This window comes from Nyctereutes procyonoides, unplaced genomic scaffold, assembly GCF_905146905.1.
Source record: "Nyctereutes procyonoides isolate TBG_1078 unplaced genomic scaffold, NYPRO_anot_genome, whole genome shotgun sequence".
NCBI classification, from domain to species: Eukaryota; Metazoa; Chordata; class Mammalia; order Carnivora; family Canidae; genus Nyctereutes; species Nyctereutes procyonoides.
The window spans coordinates 1-19,839 of NW_026575006.1; the positions used below are offsets into that span (position 1 = coordinate 1).

At 41.9% G+C, this 19,839-nt stretch overlaps 1 pseudogene; it reads left to right on the forward strand.

Moving 5' to 3' along the window:
• Window positions 1-12,468: 12,468 nt before the first annotated feature.
• On the forward strand, window positions 12,469-12,939 carry LOC129515801 (60S ribosomal protein L23a-like; annotated as a pseudogene).
• The last annotated feature ends 6,900 nt before the right edge of the window (window positions 12,940-19,839 follow it).

The following is a 19,839-nucleotide window of genomic DNA, read 5'->3' on the forward strand; positions in this document are numbered from 1 at the left end:
GACAGATAAACGTAGGGAAAGTGAAGGAAAAATAAAATAAGATGAGACCAGAGAGAGAAACAAACCATAAGAGACTCTCAACTTTAGGCCATGAGGGTTGCTGGAGGGGAGGTAGGCAGTGGGAAAAGGTAACTCAGTGACGAGCATTAAGGAGGGCACATGATGTGATAAGCCCTGGGTGTTATATGCAACTGATGAATCACTAAACTCTACCACTGAAACTAATAACATACTATAGGTTAATTAATTGATTTAATTTTAATTATTTATTTTTTAATTAACTGATTTTATTTTTATTTATTTATTTATTTTTTAATTAACTGATTTTAAATAAGATTTTTAAATGATAACAAGAAGGAGGAGGAGAAGGAAGAGAAGGAGGAGGAGGAGGAGGAGAATCACCTGCTTTAATGTATACTCACTCCCAGGTGAGTTGTGCACGTACAGCTGCGTTCACCAGTCCAACCAGGTGACAAGTGCATGCCTATAACCAGCACATTTCACAGAAACACAAAGGCAGCCAGTATTTAAACATGGAATAAATGAAGCAAGATTAGAAGTCTAAGACATGTGGCTACCTGTGTGGCCCAGTCCGGTTAAGCGTCTGACTCTTGGTGTCAGTTCTGACTCATGATCTTAGGGTCATGAGATTGAGCCCTCCCTCTGTCGGGCTCTCTGCTCACCTTGGAGTCTGCTGGAGATTCCCACTCCCTCTCCCTCTCCCTTTGCCCCTCCCACTCATACTTGCTCTCTCTCTCTCTCTCTCTCTCTCTCTCTCAATAAATAGATATTCTTTAAAAAACAAAGGAAGAAATCAATCAATCAGGACATGGATCCATGGATCGTATTCAAACTCTCTCCTTTTATGCAAGCAAGGGATTATTCATTGATTTATTGTTATCACCATCACCAGATTCGTATTTCTACCAATAATAACTACTCTTTACTGCTTACCTACTAAGTACCAGTTGCTCTGCATACATTTTCTCACTCAATCCTTACAATATCCCTTTGGAGTAGGAATTATTAGCCTGTTTATGGATGAAGAAACACAGTCTTGGGCTATTATAAAGGATTCAGTCATTTATCCATGTAACAAATACTTACACGTACTTACTACATGTTTCCTGTAGTGATCGAGGCTCTGTGTTAGTATCTTTGGAGGCTGAAACAGACTCTGGTTGTGTTAAACAGAAAGAGGTTCATAAAAGAATACTGAATAGCTCACAGAATCCTAGGGAGATGTGGCAATGCCAACAGGGACAAAGCCTAAAGTATCATCACAGACCCAATCTGGTGAGGAAACTGTTACACTGGCTTCACTACGATGGGTGCTGAAAGATGCCACCAGCAACGTGGCCACTCCTTCCCTTGGGGCTTTGTCTTGCTGCACAAGGCCACCTCCAGCAAAGAGCATCTTTGCTGTCTGTTCTTGCTGCCTTGCATCATTAGCTTTCCCTTCAAGGCCTCATTTGGGGCATCTGTTTGAAAGAATAGAAGTCAGATGTACACATCCTAAGTACAAAGAAGTCTGGGAACTTCTATAGTACAAAGTGGGGTGGGTCTTCAACAAAACTCAATTCTCAAAGTATAGAAAGGGACCTCAGGGATCCCTGGGTAGCGCAGCGGTTTGGCGCCTGCCTTTGGCCCAGGGCGCGATCCTGGAGACCCGGGATCGAATCCCACAACTGTGGAAGGAGCCTCGGTGTCCATCGAAAGATGAATGGATAAAGAAGATGTGGTTTATGTATACAATGGAATATTACTCAGCCATTAGAAACAACAAATACCCACCATTTGCTTCAACGTGGATGGAACTGGAGGGTATTATGCTGAATGAAGTAAGTCAATCGGAGAAGGACAAACAGTGTATGTTCTCACTCATTTGGGGAATATGAATAATAGTGAAGGGGAATATAAGGGAAGGGAGAAGAAATGTGTGGGAGATATCAGAAAGGGACACAGAACATAAAGACTCCTAACTCTGGGAAACGAACTAGGGGTGGTGGAAGGGGAGGAGGGCGGGGGGTGGGGGTGAATGGGTGACGGGCACGGAGGGGGACACTTGACGGGATGAGCACTGGGTGTTATTCTGTATGTTGGTAAATTGAACACCAATAAAAATTAATTTATAAAAAAAATAAAAAAAAAAATAAAAAAAAATAAGTCACCCAGAGAAAGACAATTATCATATGAGTTCACTCGCAGGTAGAATTTAAGAAACAAAACAGATAAACATAGGGAAAGTGAAGGAAAAATAAAATAAGATGAGACCAGAGAGAGAAACAAACCATAAGAGACTCTCAACTTTAGGCCATGAGGGTTGCTGGAGGGGAGGTAGGCAGTGGGAAAAGGTAACTCAGTGATGAGCATTAAGGAGGGCACATGATGTGATAAGCCCTGGGTGTTATATGCAACTGATGAATCACTAAACTCTACCACTGAAACTAATAACATACTATAGGTTAATTAATTGATTTAATTTTATTTATTTATTTTTAATTAATTGATTTTAAATAAATTTTTAAATGATAACAAGAAGGAGGAGGATAAGGAAGAGAAGGAGGAGGAGGAGGAGGAGAATCACCTGCTTTAACGTATACTCACTCTCAGGTGAGTTGTGCACATACAGCTGCATTCACCAGTCCAACCAGGTGACAAGTGCATGCCTATAACCTGCACATTTCACAGAAACACAAAGGCAGTCAGTATTTAAACATGGAATAAATGAAGCAAGATTAGAAGTCTAAGACATGTGGCTACCTGTGTGGCCCAGTCGGTTAAGCATCTGACTCTTGGTGTCACTTCTGACTCATGATCTTAGGGTCATGAGATTGAGCCCCCTCTGTCGGGCTCTCTGCTCAGCTTGGAGTCTGCTGGAGATTCCCACTCCCTCTCCCTCTCCCTTTGCCCCTCCCACTCATACTTGCACTCTCTCTCTCTCTCTCTCTCTCTCTCTCTCTCTCAATAAATAAGTATTTTTTAAAAAATAAAGGAAGAAATCAATCAATCAATCATCAGGACATGGATCCATGTATCATATTCAAACTCTCTCCTTTTATGCAAGCAAGGGATTATTCATTGATTTATTGTTATCACCATCACCAGATTCATATTTCTACCAATAATAACTACTCTTTACTGCTTACCTACTAAGTACAAGTTGCTCTGCATACATTTTCTCACTCAATCCTTACAATATCCCTTTGGAGTAGGAATTATTAGCCTGTTTATGGATGAAGAAACACAGTCTTAGGCTATTACAGCTAGCAACAATAGATTCAGTCATTTATCCATGTAACAAATACTTACACGTACTTACTACATGTTTCCTGTAGTGATTGAGGCTCTGTGTTAGTATCTTTGGAGGCTTAAACTGACTCTGGTTGTGTTAAACAGAAAGAGATTCATAAAAGAATACTGAATAGCTCACAGAATCCTAGGGAGATGTGGCAATGCCAACAGGGACAGAGCCTAAAGTATCATCACAGACCCAATCTGGTGAGGAAACTGTTACACTGACTTCACTACCATGGGCACTGAAAGATGCCATCAGCAACATGGCCACTCCTTCCTTTGGGGCTTTGTCTTGCTGCACACGGCCACCTCCAGCAAAGAGCATCTTTGCTGTTCTTGCTGCCTTGCATCATTAGCTTTCCTTTCAAGGCCTCATTTGGGGCATCTGTTTGAAAGAATATAAGTCAGATGTACACATCCTAAGTATAAAGAAGTCTGGGAACTTCTATAGTAGAAAGTGGGGTGGGTCTTCAACAAAGACTCAATTCTCAAAATATAGAAAGGGACCTCAGGGATCCCTGGGTGGCGCAGCAGTTTGGCACCTGCCTTTGGCCCAGGGCGCGATCCTGGAGACCCGGGATCGAATCCCACATCGGGCTTCAGGTGCATGGAGCCTGCTTCTCCCTCTGCCTGTGTCTCTGCCTCTCTCTCTCTCTGTGACTATCATAAAAAAAAAAGAAGAAAGAAAAGAAAGGGACCTCAGATACCAGTACAACCTAAACAGTGACACATGGCCACTACATTGAGTCCTTGACTTCCAGGCACTTAACAAACTGGCAGGAGAAAAGATGCACACAAATAACCACAGTATGTAATTTATACCACCAAAACGATGGAGACAAAGAGTGCCACTTGTGGGAAGAAGTAGATCAGTTCTGGCTGGAGATAACAGGACAGACTCAAAGAATGGGTCACACTGCTATTGGGTCTTCAAGAGAGGTAGAATCAGAAGAAGTAACAATGGGGAGTGAGTCAGATAGGAAAGACAATTCAAAGAATGAGGCAGGCAGCCAAAAGGGCCCCCAGGGTGTTGGCAAGGATGAGTCCTCAGATTTCTGCTGAGAGGGAGAGAAGAGAGAGTCTATCGCAGACACCTGGCCGTGAGAGGATAAATGTGACTGTGGGAAAGGGAAATAAGGAATAAACTTGGGAGCAATTACGCAAGAAGCAACAACTCAACAACTGAACTTATTTCTCCTTTCAGCACTTGTCTTGGTTGGGACTCATTTGTGTCTATGATGACTTAAGTAACATCTTTCTCCTATGTCAGACAGCAGCCCCCAGGAAGCAGAGACCATGTCTGCTGTTCCCCTCCTCATACACCTGGAGCCTTGCACATTGCCGGTTGGATAGAAGGAGCTCAGTAGATATTACCAAGGGAAACACAGGTTGACAAACAAGAAGACTGATACATAATTTGATAGAGAAAAGGAAATGAAGGTAAAAGATAATTCAGAGGTTTGAGTCATACAGAAGCCTTATTGGCATATTGAATTTGAGGTTCCAAAGGGACCTCTCAGGGGAAATTTTCCAATGAGGTTTTGGAGAGGAGGGAAGAATAATTTCTAGCTCAACAGAACTAAGGCAAGCAAGACTGTTCTATATAAATGTGCAATGGCTAATATATCTCAAGTGTGCACTGCCCGGATGACATGCAGTATATGCAGTATAAAAAAAACTGGCTTTGGGAAGCAATGATCTTTGACTATTATCTTTTATTTCACATAGCTCATGCTACTGTTCATACATTCCCCTGACAGGTACAGATACTCTGACAGGACTGTGTGGTCTGAGTGGAGAGCTGTATCTCCTTGGACAAGCTTTATCCAACAGCCTGTCTTACACCTGCACTATAAAACAGAATAAAAATGAACATCCAATCAAGGTAGGGAGAAGAAAAAGAACGTATGTCAAAGATGCAGCCCCCAAGTCTCCCTGGGTACAGTATAAGACGGTCCCCTACTAGGATATACATGAGTGTGTTGCTTGGTCTTACACTACAGTTCACTTCAAGAGTTGATTAATTTTTCACAGTGAGGCTTAGTGTGTGTGTTTGCTTTTCAGTCTTGCTCTTCTGAGGTCAAGTGACCCAAGCAGAGTTTGGTGGCTAATAGGGACACAGGATTTAAAGAATAGCACAAGAGCTGGAGGGTTTCCACCGAGCTCCCCTGGTAACGCAGTGAGGTGATAGGGAACACTTTATAAATTAATCTGCTTTAATCAGAAAAGGAACTGCTTCCTTGCAGTTAACTATTTCTCTCCCAATAATAAGAAAAGTAAATGATATATGTCCACTGTGTCTCCCCCAAATTTGGGTAAAAACAAACCACTGAATCTGGGTCATAGGGATGTCAGAAGAAATTAAATTGTCCTGGCTAGTAAACAGAGGACATATTTGAAGAAGGGAAAACCAGGTAGTGGACATTTGAGGCCTTGAGCTTCCCAGCAGCCTTTATTTTGGCAACTTGGACAATCCCACCTCCCTGGTCTCAGTCCAGGTTACCAGGATGGGCATGTGGCCCAAGCTGCTTCAAGAGATCCAAGAGCATAGCACTCCTGGCTGGTGAGGTTGGCTTAGGGATTGGCACGTTTCTCACCAAGTAAATCAGAGAAAACCCTGGAGCCCTGTAGCTACTCTTAGTCTGAAGTAGTTTCAGAAATGTTTGAGTCTAGCCTCATAATGGTTATATCAAAAGGGTATAAAAAATTTCTTCTGAAAATGAATTTACACCAAAGCTCTTGGTTTACACTTTAAAACAGCACTAAACACAAGCATTATGGATTGAAAGTGTGCGTTCCCCCAGAATTCAGATGTTGCAATCCTAATCCCCGATGTGATGGTAATGGGGAGGGTTGGGCTTTGGGAGGTGATCAGGTCTGAAGTTGGAGTCCCCATGAATGAAATTAGTACCTTTATAAGAAGAGAGAGAAGAGTTTTCTCCCTTTCTCTCCCAGGTGAGGATACAATGAGAAGATGGCCCTTTGCCATCCAGAAAGTAGGTCCTCACCAGACACTGGATCTGTCGGTGTCTTGATCATGGAGACCTTTAGACCTTCAGAACAGTAAGAAATAAATGTCTGTTGTATAAGTCACCCAGCCTCGGGTATTTTGTTTCAGCAATCCAAGCTGACTAAGATGACAAGCTACTTTGTATGAGAATTATTTGTGTATTTATGTGTTCCCCCTCACTAGGCTATGGATGCAGGTGACAAAGATCACCTCTCTCTCTCCTTTAAATCTTATATTCCCAGAGCACTAGCACAGTGCTGCACACATGAAATTTTTAGAGATATTTAATAAAAATGTGTCAACCTCAGCTCTGCCCAAGCATGGGCGATAGATATCCTAAAATGGGTTGACATCATGGTAAACTGCTATGTAGATAGATTCGACAACCTACCCAAGGTTTCATTTCATGGATATATCCTAAAATAGATAACTTCGTGAAAAAATTCCTTTGTTTTCTGAAGCCTTTCATGAGATGTCTTCAGAGCTAAAGAGCAAAATGCTTTGCTTCCAGAGGAAAGGCTATTTTTTTCCCTAGTGGATAATAATATCCGTGTAAATGACCATATTTCTTTCTTTGCTTTGGCCATCAGAAAACTCTGGGGTAAATTTACTGCTCAATTATTATAACGGTGTAAGATCTTTTTAGTTCCCTCATCTTCGTTTTGTGCTTGTTCTAATTTAGATTTCTCCGGCCCTGTTATTCAATTTTAAACCTATATTTTGTTTTATGTATTTCCTATACTGTTTGTTGGAGAAGGAATGGGATATTAACAGACCAATTCTGGCTCAAATAACACAATTTTTTCAAAGTGCATGGATGCTTAAGATAATAGTGCTGAGTGTCTAGAACAAGGACACTCATTTGACTTTTATTAGGTGGAAGGCTTTGTTTTCCTAAAACATAACTCTGTTCTGGAGGTGGTACAATGGAGAGAGTTCTTTGCTGGGCTTCTGCCCTGACCAGCCCTGATTCAACTTTGACAGGCTCACTTTTCTAATATGAGATTGACATTGCTCACTGCCCAAATCCATTTGGATCAATGGGTTAATGTTTGAAATAATTCTGAATGTGAAAAATTCTGGGTCGTTCCTATCTTAGTTGCGATGTTAATCTTTGTCTTTGTGACAGATGAGTGTGCTTAAGTCTTTCTTAAATGCTGTGAAACCATTTCCCTTAAAAGCCTGCTGAAGTCACCAGAAAAATAGATGAAGCCAACTACCGGCCTGAAGGAACCCAATCTGGACATCTGAATATGACTCAGAGAAACCAAACAAGAGACATAGAAAGAGGTTGGGGCAAGAATTTAGGACTTTCAGGGACACAGGGCCATCAAGATTTCTAGGAGAAATTACGGAAACATCTGCAAGGTCAGGGCAGGAAGTCCAGAGCTACTTCTCAGGGAGGGAAGTGCCTTTCTTGGGACCTCTACGGCAATACTGAAATGCTGTATAACCAGGGGTCCAGGAGGCCCGCTGAAGACCAGGGAGTAGATTTCCTGAAGGACCAACAGTCCATCAATCCAACTTCAAGTCCTTCATCCACACACAGGAGAGGACAAGCCTTAGGACTTTGGGACCCAGTGAATTACGTTAGCCAGGCCAAGACACAGCTCACCATTAATTGTATTAAGAGTGAAGAATCTGTGTTCAGGAAATCTTGATTGCTTTTGCTTCTGTTCCTTCCCAGACTTTGCCAATCATGCTCTGCAAAGGGCTAACCAAAGGATAAAACAAACAAAGGTCAATTGCTGAATTACAATCAAACGTTTTTGACACTTCGTAATTTTGGTGCTTCAAAAATACAAAGTCCACAAAATGCCAGCTGAATAACAGATAATTGGCCAGAAAAATACATTCAAGAGGGGCTTGGACTGCTTTTGGGTAAGGAATTCCTCCCTTCAGCACCCTGGGGGTGTTGTAAGGTAGGAGTGGAGTGGGATCTGGACAATCTAGGGACTCACTTCAAGTCCTGCCAGTTCGGCAAAGAGCTTCCTGCTTCTCTGGGCTGGCTCATCCAGCCCACATCCCACCCTTCTCTGCTTGCTGTACAACCTTTCACACTGTTCCCCAGAAGCGCTCACTTTCAGCATTACCACTTAGAATCACTACCTTTGTGACCCTCACCCTTTCTATCAGTCCAGCATTGTTCAGCCTGACAGATGACCCAGCCTCCCGGTTTTCTTTAAATAATGAGAGGACATTTGCTGTCTGGAAATATCAGGCTGCATCCAAATTTAAAAAAGAAAAATAAGAGAGGAAAGCATTCAAACAAAACTCTTGGAACCGGGCTTCTGTGGTAACATACCGAATAAAGGAAGACAGGAAAGCAATTGCAATATTAAAAATAGAGGACTTCCTGCATGTAAATTCTTCACTGACCTTGTTGATTAGAGTGTGGTCAATGTTTGCTGGCCTGCCACCTCCTGACTTCATGAGGGTTCATACCAAGGGACGGTTCTCCAGGGTTCAGAAATCCCCCTCTCCCCATTTGAAAAGCATTTGTTTATAAATTTGCCTATTGGCATCAGATCTTTTCTCCTTGGTCCTCAATACCTATCAGAGATCAATTCCTTATCCTTTGTTTCATTGTGGTGTCTAAGGAGAATTCACTGAATATTGAGAGTAACTCAGAGGACCCTGGAGCAGAGATGGTACCTGTGCATAACACCATGCACCTTGATACCTGCATCCACTACCAACACAGTGTGAAAGTAATGGAGAAAATCATGCATCACCCTGCTGAGAGAGCACCCCTCCACTCAGTGGCTATTTAATGAGAACCTACTATATGCTAGGTACTGCTCTGTACACTTGGGACATACTTGTGCCCTCAGTGAGCCTACATTGTATTTAGATAAAGCAACAATAAGCAACAGGCATAGTAAATCAATAAATGGCGTAGTATATAATAAGATAGATGTATGACCAAAAAAGGACAAGAAATGTAGGGTAAGGATTGGTCATGCCGGTGGTATTATACTAAATAAGGTCGGTGGTCCTTGGTAAGAATATATAAGCAAAGGCAAGTAGTTAGGCAGATCCCTCAAGAAGGTGTTCAGGCTGACACAGCAGCCCAAGCAAAGATCCTGAGGCAGAACCATTGATTGGTCACCCTGAGACTTGGATTCCCTCTCTTCCACTGTCAGGGGGGCTTCAGATAAGACAGTTGTTCTCCAGGCGCACCAGAGGGGTTGGGATGACTTTGAAGAAGAAGGAACAACAATGAAGATGGTTTCAACGGGGGCGGCTCTTTGGAACTGGGCTGTGCATTGGTGAGAGGGAGGGGTAAAAAGTCAAGAAGAAGAAGAAGAAGAAGAAGAAGAAGAAGAAGAAGAAGAAGAAGAAGAAGAAGAAGAAAGAAGAAGAAGAAGAAGAAGAAGAAGAAGAAGAAGAAGAAGAAGAAGAATGTTCCAAGATTCCACTCCCTGAGTGGAGAGTAAGAACTGGAATCTAAGGGCACACCCAGAACAAATCAGCAGGAGACAAGTAGCCCCAGTTGTAGGGTTTTGATTCCTCATGCAGTTATAAGTACTGCTTGGTGTCTTCTGAAGCACTCATGGAATTTGGCCTTGGATCATAGAATTTGGGGACTGAATTGTTTCTTCCTTAGCTGTGCTTATTCCCTAATCCCCTTCTCTGCATCTCCATGGTTCCTGGAGTCCTCTTAACCATTTTCTGTTCAGGGCCACTCTTGAAACTAGATCTAGCCATGCGATGATCAGTAGATCTTAGCACAGCCCCTTCCTTTCTCCACTAAAGCAGATTAATTTACTATAATCTGAGGTCCTGGGGCAGGGGGGAATTCATACCCGTGATTAGAGAGGCATTGGGATTGCCCAGAGCCTGGGAAATCAGGTATTTATAAAAAATTGTTTGATTTCCTCCTATAGCCATTATGGTTTAATTATGGGGGGGGGAGAGAGGGAACTAGAAATATATGCATTTAAAACCCTCTTGGCTACCCACCTTTCTCGGAAGAAAGTCAACACTCCTTAACAGTCTTCATGACTCTGGTCTACCTTTCCAAGTCCCCCTCCTCACTAACTGAACACCTTGGCACTTCCCTGAGGGACCCCACTTTCTATTGCCTTGAGGTACATGGACCTACTATCCTGGGAGACTTTCAAGCCCCCTCCTCACTTGGCTAAAGCCTCCTCATCCCTCAAGTGCCTTGGAGAACGATTTCCTAACCCCCTAAACTAGAATGGGTCCTTGTGCTTCCAGAACTTAGCATGGCACCTGGCCCATAGTAAGTGTCAGTAAAGACTGCTGCTTCATAAATTCCTTTGATGGATGAATGAAAGGGCACATGAACAGAAAGAGAAGTTAAGACCAATGTGATTTTTTTTTCTTAAATAAAGGACCAGGAGGACAAAGAAAAGGAATGGAGAATCAAAGAAAATAAATTTTTTAAGGTCTGAAGTACTTTTGCATAAGGCAATATTCAGGCCAGCTCAACCAGGTCAATCACCAGAGAAGGCAATGGAGATTTGTTCTAGGACATTCATTTGCTGGCTTTCTGTCGAAAGTAACATTGTTAGCCATGTTAGCTGACACTGAAAACGAGCTGGAGCCTTCGCTGGGGCTGAAAAGGGGGTAACTCTAGGGCATAGCCATTAAAGTTAAACACCAGAGGGGTAAAGAAACTAAACTCAAGGACATAACTTTAACTTTTTGCCCTGTCTTGATCCACTGTGGTGGTGATCTTGGGCAAGTCACTTAACTTTTTGAATTATACTTTTATCATCCAAAAAAATAAACTTGGGGCCATTTGGGGGAAGAAAAGGATATTAGCCAAGTTTATGTATGACCAAAGGCCCCACACAATAGTGGTATTATTAATGATCACCAATGCTATCCCCAGCTGTTCCCTGTAAGGTTTTATTAGTCTCACTGCTGTTTCCTGATTTGTTTCCATTCAGGAAGCTTTGAAATAATGGTTAGCAGAGGGGCACATTGCAAAAATAAAAATTTTCACTCTTTTAACTTTTCCATCCACTTTAATCCCACTGCCCATCCTTCCTCTCTCTCCAGCTTCAGCTGGAGTCCTGCCATTCCTGTGATCAATCATGCACTGGAGAGAATCTTACTCATGGTGGGAGTGGGAGGCTAGGGGCAGGGGGAGCTCGGGGCCAGCATGACTGTTGAGTGTGATGTCCTTTTGTGGTGCCCTCAAAAACAGAAGTGAGGAAACAGGCCATCATTTATCATGTGGCTTTGTAATGGATGCTGATAATGCAAAACAGCCAGGCAGCTCTTGAGGTCGCTCCAGTGAAGTACTGAGTCAGCTGTTGGGGGCCAAGTCGGAAAGGGAGGTTCCCTGTGTGACTTGCCCTTCTGCCAGGGATCTCCCTGCAGTGACAACTGCCCACTTGCTGATGGAGCCTGCCATTTGCCCTCGGAAGACACACAGCCTCCGGCCTTGTGCACACTGATGACTTGGGGCCTCTAGGGGGAGCTGAAGTCTTCTCTCCTGTCCAGCCACTCACACCCCAGACATCCCCAAGGCAGGCACACTATTGGATGCAGGTGCTAGAAGGTGGAGCTTTTGGCATGATGGCGACTGCTGGCCCTTGAACCAATCACTGTGCCGGAGGAGTTCTGTTGCATTGTGGTTGGCCAAGCCTAGTCACTTGCCCAGTCTCGGTTGGTAGAGAAGCAACCTAAGTCACGTGGAAGCTGCGGGGTGAGGTATGATTCCAGAGTGAAGGAAGAGGAGGTATGATGGGTGCTGTAGTAACCACTAGAATCATGTCACCCATTTCTCTGCATTCCTATCCTTTTGCCCAAAGGAATATGGGTTTACTGGCAAGAAAACCCTTGAATCCACACATTAGCACACGATAAAAGTCATGCAAAGGCAGAGCTCCATGAAAGCATTTTTTTTTGTTGTTAGAACCTTTTCTCCACCCGGTACCCACCTAAGAAGATGTCAAACCAAGAGAATGGCATTGCTAAAATAGAGTAGACTAGAGTAGGTCCAGCCTCTCAAGCCCACTTAGCCACACCGTCTCCTTCTGATCTTTGCTGCTCTTCAAGGTCACAAGGTTGCTGCTTGCCAGGGCTCATTTCTCAGGCCTCATCTGACTTGCCCTATCAGCAGGCATTAGACTCAGTTGATAACTTTCTTCTCCTTGAAAACTTCTCTCCCTTTCACGAAGATAGCGCCAAAGGCAAAGAAGGAAGCCCCTGCCCCTCCCAAAGCCCAAGCCAAAGCAAAGGCTTTGAAAGCTAAGAAAGCGGTGTTGAAAGGCGTGCACAGTCACAATAAAAAGAAGATCTGCACATCACCTACATTCCGATGACCCAAGACCCTGCGTCTCTGAAGGCAGCCCAAATATCCTGGAAAGAGCGACCCCAGGAGAAACAAGCTTGATCACTAAGCCATCATCAAGTTCCCCCTGACTACTGAGCCAGCCATGAAGAAAATAGAAGACAACAACATACTTGTGTTCATTGTGGATGTCAAGGCCAATAAGCACCAGATCAAACAGGCTGTGAAGAAGCTCTATGACATTGTTGTGGCCAAGGTCAACACCTTGATCAGGCCTGATGGAGAGAAGAAAGCATATGTTCGACTGGCTCCTGACTATGATGCTTTGGATGTTGCCAACAAAATTAGGATCATCTAAACTTAGGCCAGCCATCTATAATTCTAAATATAAATTTTTTTCACCAAAAAAAGAAAAAGAAAACTTCTCTTCCCCAGGCTTTTAGGACATCACATTGACTTCATTTTCTTCCTACATCTCTGGTCTTTCATTCTTGGATTCTTTTCCTGAGTCTCCTCATCCTTCCAGTCTCTGAATGTTCAATGTCCAGGGTCAGTAATTGGACCTCTGTTTTTCTATCTATGATCACTCTTTAGGTGATCTCATCCAGTTTATGTCTTTACTACGATCCATGTGCTACAACTCCAACATGAATCCCGCATCTTATATCTATATTCCCAGTTAGTATTTCTATTTGAATGTCTAATAGACATCAACCTATCCCATGTTAAATTGAGGCCATGATAGCTGTCCTTCAGCTACTATCAAAAGAAACAGTTCCTCCAATAATCCAGGCAAAAATCCATCATGCTGTTCTTGACTATCCCCTCTCCCCACCCTATACTCCCCACCTTGTCTATGAGAATATTCTGTAGGTTATATCTTGAAAATATATTCAAGGGGATCCCTGGGTGGCGCAGTGGTTTAGCGCCTGCCTTCGGCCCAGGGCGCCATCCTGGAGACCCGGGATCGAGTCCCACGTCGGGCTTCCGGTGCATGGAGCCTGCTTCTCCCTCTGCCTGTGTCTCTGTGTCTCTCTCTCTCTCTCTCTCTGTGACTATCATAAATAAATAAAAAAATTAAAAATATATATATATTCAAGATTGAATACCCTCTCTATTGCTAGTGCCCTATTCCTAACAGGTCTCCCTGCTTCCGCCATTGTCTCCTACCCCATATTCATACTCATGGCCCGATCTCAGCATGCTAGCCACAATGGTTCTGTTAAAATATTAGTCATATCATGTCAATTCTTTGCTTAAAAACCACAGTGTCCTCAGAGTAAAAGCTAAGTTCTTATTATTACCTATAGGTGGGCCTATGTTAGTCTGCCTCTAACTTACCTTGCTCACTATATCTACTGTTAATCTCACCCTTATTTCTTGCAGTCCGGCCATTTTACCCCCTTCTTCAGATATACCAAGCATGCTTCCACCTCAGGCCTTTGCACTTGCTCTTCCCTCTTCCTGGAAAGTTCTTCTTCTACATGGTTTTCTCAACTTCTTTAAGTCTTAATTCAAAAGTCACCTTCTTAGAGAGGTCTTCTCTGGAAACCCTGTTCAAAATTCAACACCCTCACTGTCCCCCTGTCCTTCTTGTTTTTTTCCCCTATTCTTTTATCTATTATATTGTTTTTATTTTATCTTGTGCATTATGTCTTCTCCCACTAGATTTTTAGCTCTCTGAGGACAGAGCTAGTTTTATTTGTTTTTATCATTAATATCTTCTTAGGGCCTACAACAGCCCTTTTATATGAAAAAGGGAAGTGAACAAAATAACATAACTGTACAACTAAGATTTGAGACCCTTGAAATCTATGCTCTACATTTGGGCTTGGCTTTTAATTAAATTCAGTCATGAGGCGGGATTGGTTTCCAAGTCTTCAGGTCCATTCTTGGTCTAGTGGAAGCCATGAAGATGTTCTATTAATGTCATTTACTAGCTCAAAAGTTTTCAATAGCTTCCCCGATGCCTTAGGGTTTAAATTCATCCCTCCATCATTTGTATGTTTACAAGGTTATCTCCTGTGTCAGCACTACATTTGTCTTCTCTAGCTAAATTGTTCTATCTACTATTTCTCCAAATTATCTTACTCCATATTATTTCTCCTCCCTTTCTGTGATCTGAAACATTCTCCTTCATCTCGTCTATCCATCCAGGTAAACCCACCCAATCCTTTATGATCTTTTTCCTTCTCTACCTGCTGACATCCAGCTGATTTATTTAACTCACATGATACCTCTTTATAAAGTTTTCCCTGAATACTCCAGATGGAATGAAATGCTCCTTACCTAATAATTTTACAGTATTTTTTTTCTTTTTTTTTTTTTTTTTTTTTTTTTTTTTTTTAATTTTTTTTTTTGTTTTATTCATCTATGATAGGCACACAGTGAGAGAGAGAGAGGCAGAGACACAGGCAGAGGGAGAAGCAGGCTCCATACACCGGGAGCCCGACGTGGGATTCGATCCCGGGTCTCCAGGATCGCGCCCTGGGCCAAAGGCAGGCGCCAAACCGCTGCGCCACCCAGGGATCCCCAGTATTTTTTTTCTAAGCATACTCCAGCTTGTTTCACAGTACACAGTGAAGTAGTAAAGTAAAAATCTACAGCAATCTAGAATCTAAATCCACTGATTCAAATCTAGGTCCTGCCACTCACTGGTTGTATGACCTTGGGCAAGTAATATAATCTCTCTGTGCTTCAGTTTATTTATTTGTAAAATGAGGACAAGAATTACCTATTTTATATGGTTTTACAAAGACTAAATTCACTAATATGTAAAATACCTGGAATAGTGTCTCTACTCTGAGTATTTGTTATTATTATGGTGGCTAGAAATCCATTTTCAGGCCACTTGATTTTTGAGGGGTAAAACATAACAGCTGGGTTTATTTCTAGTTGCTTAAAACATATTCCTCAATTTTATTAAGTAATAAGTATTTAATTTTTTTCTGTTTTTCCCAATTTGAAGGTACAGATGAATTAAATCCCTTATAGGGAATTTTTGGTGCTATAAACAACTTCATTGGGGTTTTTTCCTGCATACACTAAATACAACCGCAATGCAAGTGTGATGCTGACTTGAATTGACTTCAACTCCCATTTATTGAATTGACCCACTGCGGGAAACAGAAACATGAAGGCAAGGTCCTTCCCTGAATCACTATCTATTCAGAAAGATCAGCATATGCACAAATAACTTCCCAATATCTGCTATATGCTACATACTATATAGTTCTTTTATTTCTATTTAAAGATTTCAGCTTTCCTCAATTTCTCAGTCATAGTTTTTTTTATGATGTTGAATCCAGGATGCATTAGTTCATTTGAACCACTTTCTTGTTTTAATGTGGGGACACAAGACATTAGTTGCAGTCTATTACTGTCTACTTAATGTAATTGTTTTTGAAACCTTGCCTGTTAACCTTTAACCCTGAGGCCCTGCATAGTTTCCGTATTCAAATAAATGATTAACTCACTTACCAGTGGTATTTATGAGTTCTTGGCTCAGTCTGAATCTGCTTGACCTAGTTCAGAGACTGAGGAGGTTCCAGAATCATCTCCCCAGGATTCTCCTGAGACACAACTCTGGCTGCCCCATTTGTCTTCTCTTTCCTGGTCATCCCCCCACCCCTATTCTCTCACATCTCTTCATTCTCTCAGGAGGTACAATGCATCTGGTTCTCATTGTGGTGATTATTCAACTTTGCAGTTATTTTTATAGATGTTTAATCAGGTATATAGGTGTAAAGATGAAAAGTAAAGCATACATCTTTCTAAATATTTTTTCAAAAAACAAATTCAGCAATATTCAATCTAGACTCTTGTCTTCCCCAGGGACATTGCATCAACATCCTGTTGTTCAACAGCAGCCTGAGACACTTGGCCCCAGAAGGTGAATCCTGGAACTAATGCTTAATACCCATGAAATTAATTGTTTTTTTCACACCTAATAGTGTCCTCACATTCTCCACTCTGGATAAACAGGCTCAGGGGTTGTTTATATGCCAGGTTGTTTTCCTTCTGAAAGATGATCCTTAAAGTAACTTCAGAAAACAGAAAGGCAACCCCAGAGATGAAAAAGGAGGCCATGATTATGTCAAAAAGCTCTTCGGTAGGCTACAGTACTGTTAACAGAAATTATAAAATAGCTTCTACCAGTAAATGAAAATTAGTTCACTAATTTTAATGTCATTTAGAGCAATGGGACTTATAAGGAAAGATGCCCATGAGGATAGTACCTTTGGTCATTTTTTCTGAAGGTGGTTAAGATAAAACAAAGTATTCTGTAGTCTGATACAGGTCACTTTAGGATATAAAACACTAAGTATTCTACTGTTGAAAGGGACAAAGTGATATCAAACAATGGCATGAATGAAAGAGGTTGTGGTAATGTCTCGTTTTCCTGAAAAATCAACAAGACAATTCAAAAAGGAAGACAAGTCCTTCCATATTGCTTTGGAAATCCTCCAATACATAAACTTTGCCTTTAAAATATCTCTGAGGTCAAGGTCAGGGATTGTGAGTCAGGCTTCCCAAGTGTACTCAATGCCCTTGGTCCCAGGCTAACAATGACAAAGGGAAGGAGTCACACAATTTAAGAATCTAGCTGGAGGTAGCTGAAATGAACCAGTAAAACTCATCTTAGGAAGTTTAGAAGAATAATTTTCTCAATGAGGCCATAACTAAATTATGACCTCAGGGGTTTTGGTGGACAGAGCCCTATCTTTTATCAAGTATCTGAACATCCCAATAAAATGGCTATACCATTTACCAAAAGATTAGAGGAATCCACAGAATTCCCCAGACCAAGAACTACTGAGAGGATGTGAAGTTCAATCAGTGACCACAGGGATAAATAAAAGAGGAATTTGAGATCACGCATCTCAAAGAGATGAATGAGATAGATGAGACCTTCATGGGCAGAAAGAGAAACAGAGATGGCAGTGATCTCTGTCAATGCTGCTCAGAAAAAAGTAGTTGCATTAGACAAGACTGAACTATCAGAGGATTTGACTGCAATTTCCAAGGTCCACATATAAAGGGGAGAGAACCCATCTGTTTCATTGAATGATTTTCTGGAATTTCATCAAAGTGAAAGAGAACTCTATTTAATTAGTCAGAGTCTATCAGATGCACACCTGAAAGGAAGCTAAAGCCAACACTTATTAAAATGAGGGTCAGGTTCTTGGACATCAGTGAAGGGCACTGGAACCTTTGCCAGAAGGTGGTACACTGGTGTTCTTTTGTGGGGGGAAAAGATCTCTGGATGACAACCTGACATTAAAGCATAAAAGTACCAATCAATTAAAATAAATAAAGAAAACCACCTATGTCAAATGTTTTTATATTATCTTATTTAATCTTCTCAACAGTATATGAGGTTCGCATGGAAACCGAGGCTCAGAGAAGCAAAGCAGTTTTACCAATTTTACCTAGTTAGTTTCTACCCAGAATTTAGATCTAAACTGAAAGTTTCTAGAGTCCCTGCTTTTTCACAACATGCTGCCTCCACATGGGGCAATAGTCTCTGTGTGGATGAAAGAGGCAAAAGACCAAGATAGTGCTTTGAAGAGAAAAACATGGGCACCTGGGAGGCTCAGTGGTTGAGTGTCTGCCTTTGGCTCAGGTTGTGATTCTGAGGTCTTGGGTCGAGTCCCGCATCAGGCTCCCCTCAGGGAGCCTGCTTCTCCCTCTACCTGTGTCTCTGCCTCTTTCCATGTGTCTCTCATAAACAAATAAATTAAATCTTTATTAAAAAAAAAAAAAGAAGAGCAAAACATGAGCCTTTCTGTTACTGAATAGTAAGATAATCCCTGGAGGACAAGCGGATAAACCATTCTGCGAGTAGGTGCTAATGAGATCACTTTAATATGCCTGATTTTGCTGGCTCCAGAGTCCCACCAGGACCTCAACATTAGCTGAACATCTACTTCCTCTCCTTTAAGATTCTCTCCCCTATGGAATCTCTGGGACTCCCCAGGTGTCATGGGCACTGCAGACTAATGCTCTCCTTCAGTAACACTGCTGCTGTTCGTCTGTCCCAGCTGCCTATTTGCACATCTCAGGGCTCCACCTGCAGCACTACCATCTCTCAGCTGTCTCCCCTCCACGGAAGACTCCTGAGCTACTTCTTTATTCCTCCCTACTCTGGCTACCTTCTCTGAGCTCTGGGCCTGTACATTCAAATCCCTTTCAGACATCCCAACAGGCTGTCCTGAAGACATCGCAAACTTAACACATCCAAAAGAGAAATCATCTCTTCCAAAAACCTTCTTTGCCTCTTGTGGCTGAATTTTGATGAATAAATGACACCAGCATTCACAGTGACTCAAGTCAGAAACCTAGAAACCTATAGTTTCTTCAACCAGACATTAAGTCCTATCAGTTTTACCTTCCTTACAACTGTCCATCATTCCTTGCTCTTCCCTGAAGGGTGAATCAGTAAACCAAATGCTCTTGGGCCACATCCACATTCTTATTCACCTTGTTCCAGGCCTCTTTATCATCCTCCTCTTCCCTGCCTTCCATGTTTCTTACCAGGATCATCATTCCAAAATGCATATCGTATCAAGTGCCCATATTCCATACAAAACAAAGTCTTAAGTTTGGCATTTAAAGCCCCTCATGATTTGCCCCCTATTCACTTTTTCCACCCAAAGTTAAATCATTGGCCCATTTATACTTTCTTAAATCTATTGACTTCAAAACAGCATGGAGAAATGATATACAGTGGAGCTCCGATGTAGACAGTGAATAAATAGGGTTGCATTTTCCAAGAACAAGAAAATTACATTATGCATACCTGCTATGTCAAAGAAGAAACAAAAGATGGCTTGCTATTTGAAATGAGCAACAATATAGGGGATTGAAAATACTGAACTTCAGCAACTCTCTTACTCATATCTGTTTTCCTATGTCCCATGTTCCAGCTAATGAAAGAGTAATCAAAGCAAACAGCTCTGGAATGAAAATAACTTTATTAAGAATGTATGGACTGAATGCAATCTGTGTAAGAGGCATGAGTGAATGAATACCAGTGGAGATCAGAAACAAGACTGATGGTGAAAAGATGAAAATGATGAAACAGATGAAAATGATTAACACTGAGAGACAAAACAGCCTACTGCAGAATCCGGGAGAAATTTCTACTAACTGTAAGGTGAATGGGAGTGTACTGGGAAAACAAAATGATGGTCTGTTTGTGCTTTCCCATGTGAAACAGAACTCCTAGCAACCTGAGAGAAGGTAGCAAGACACA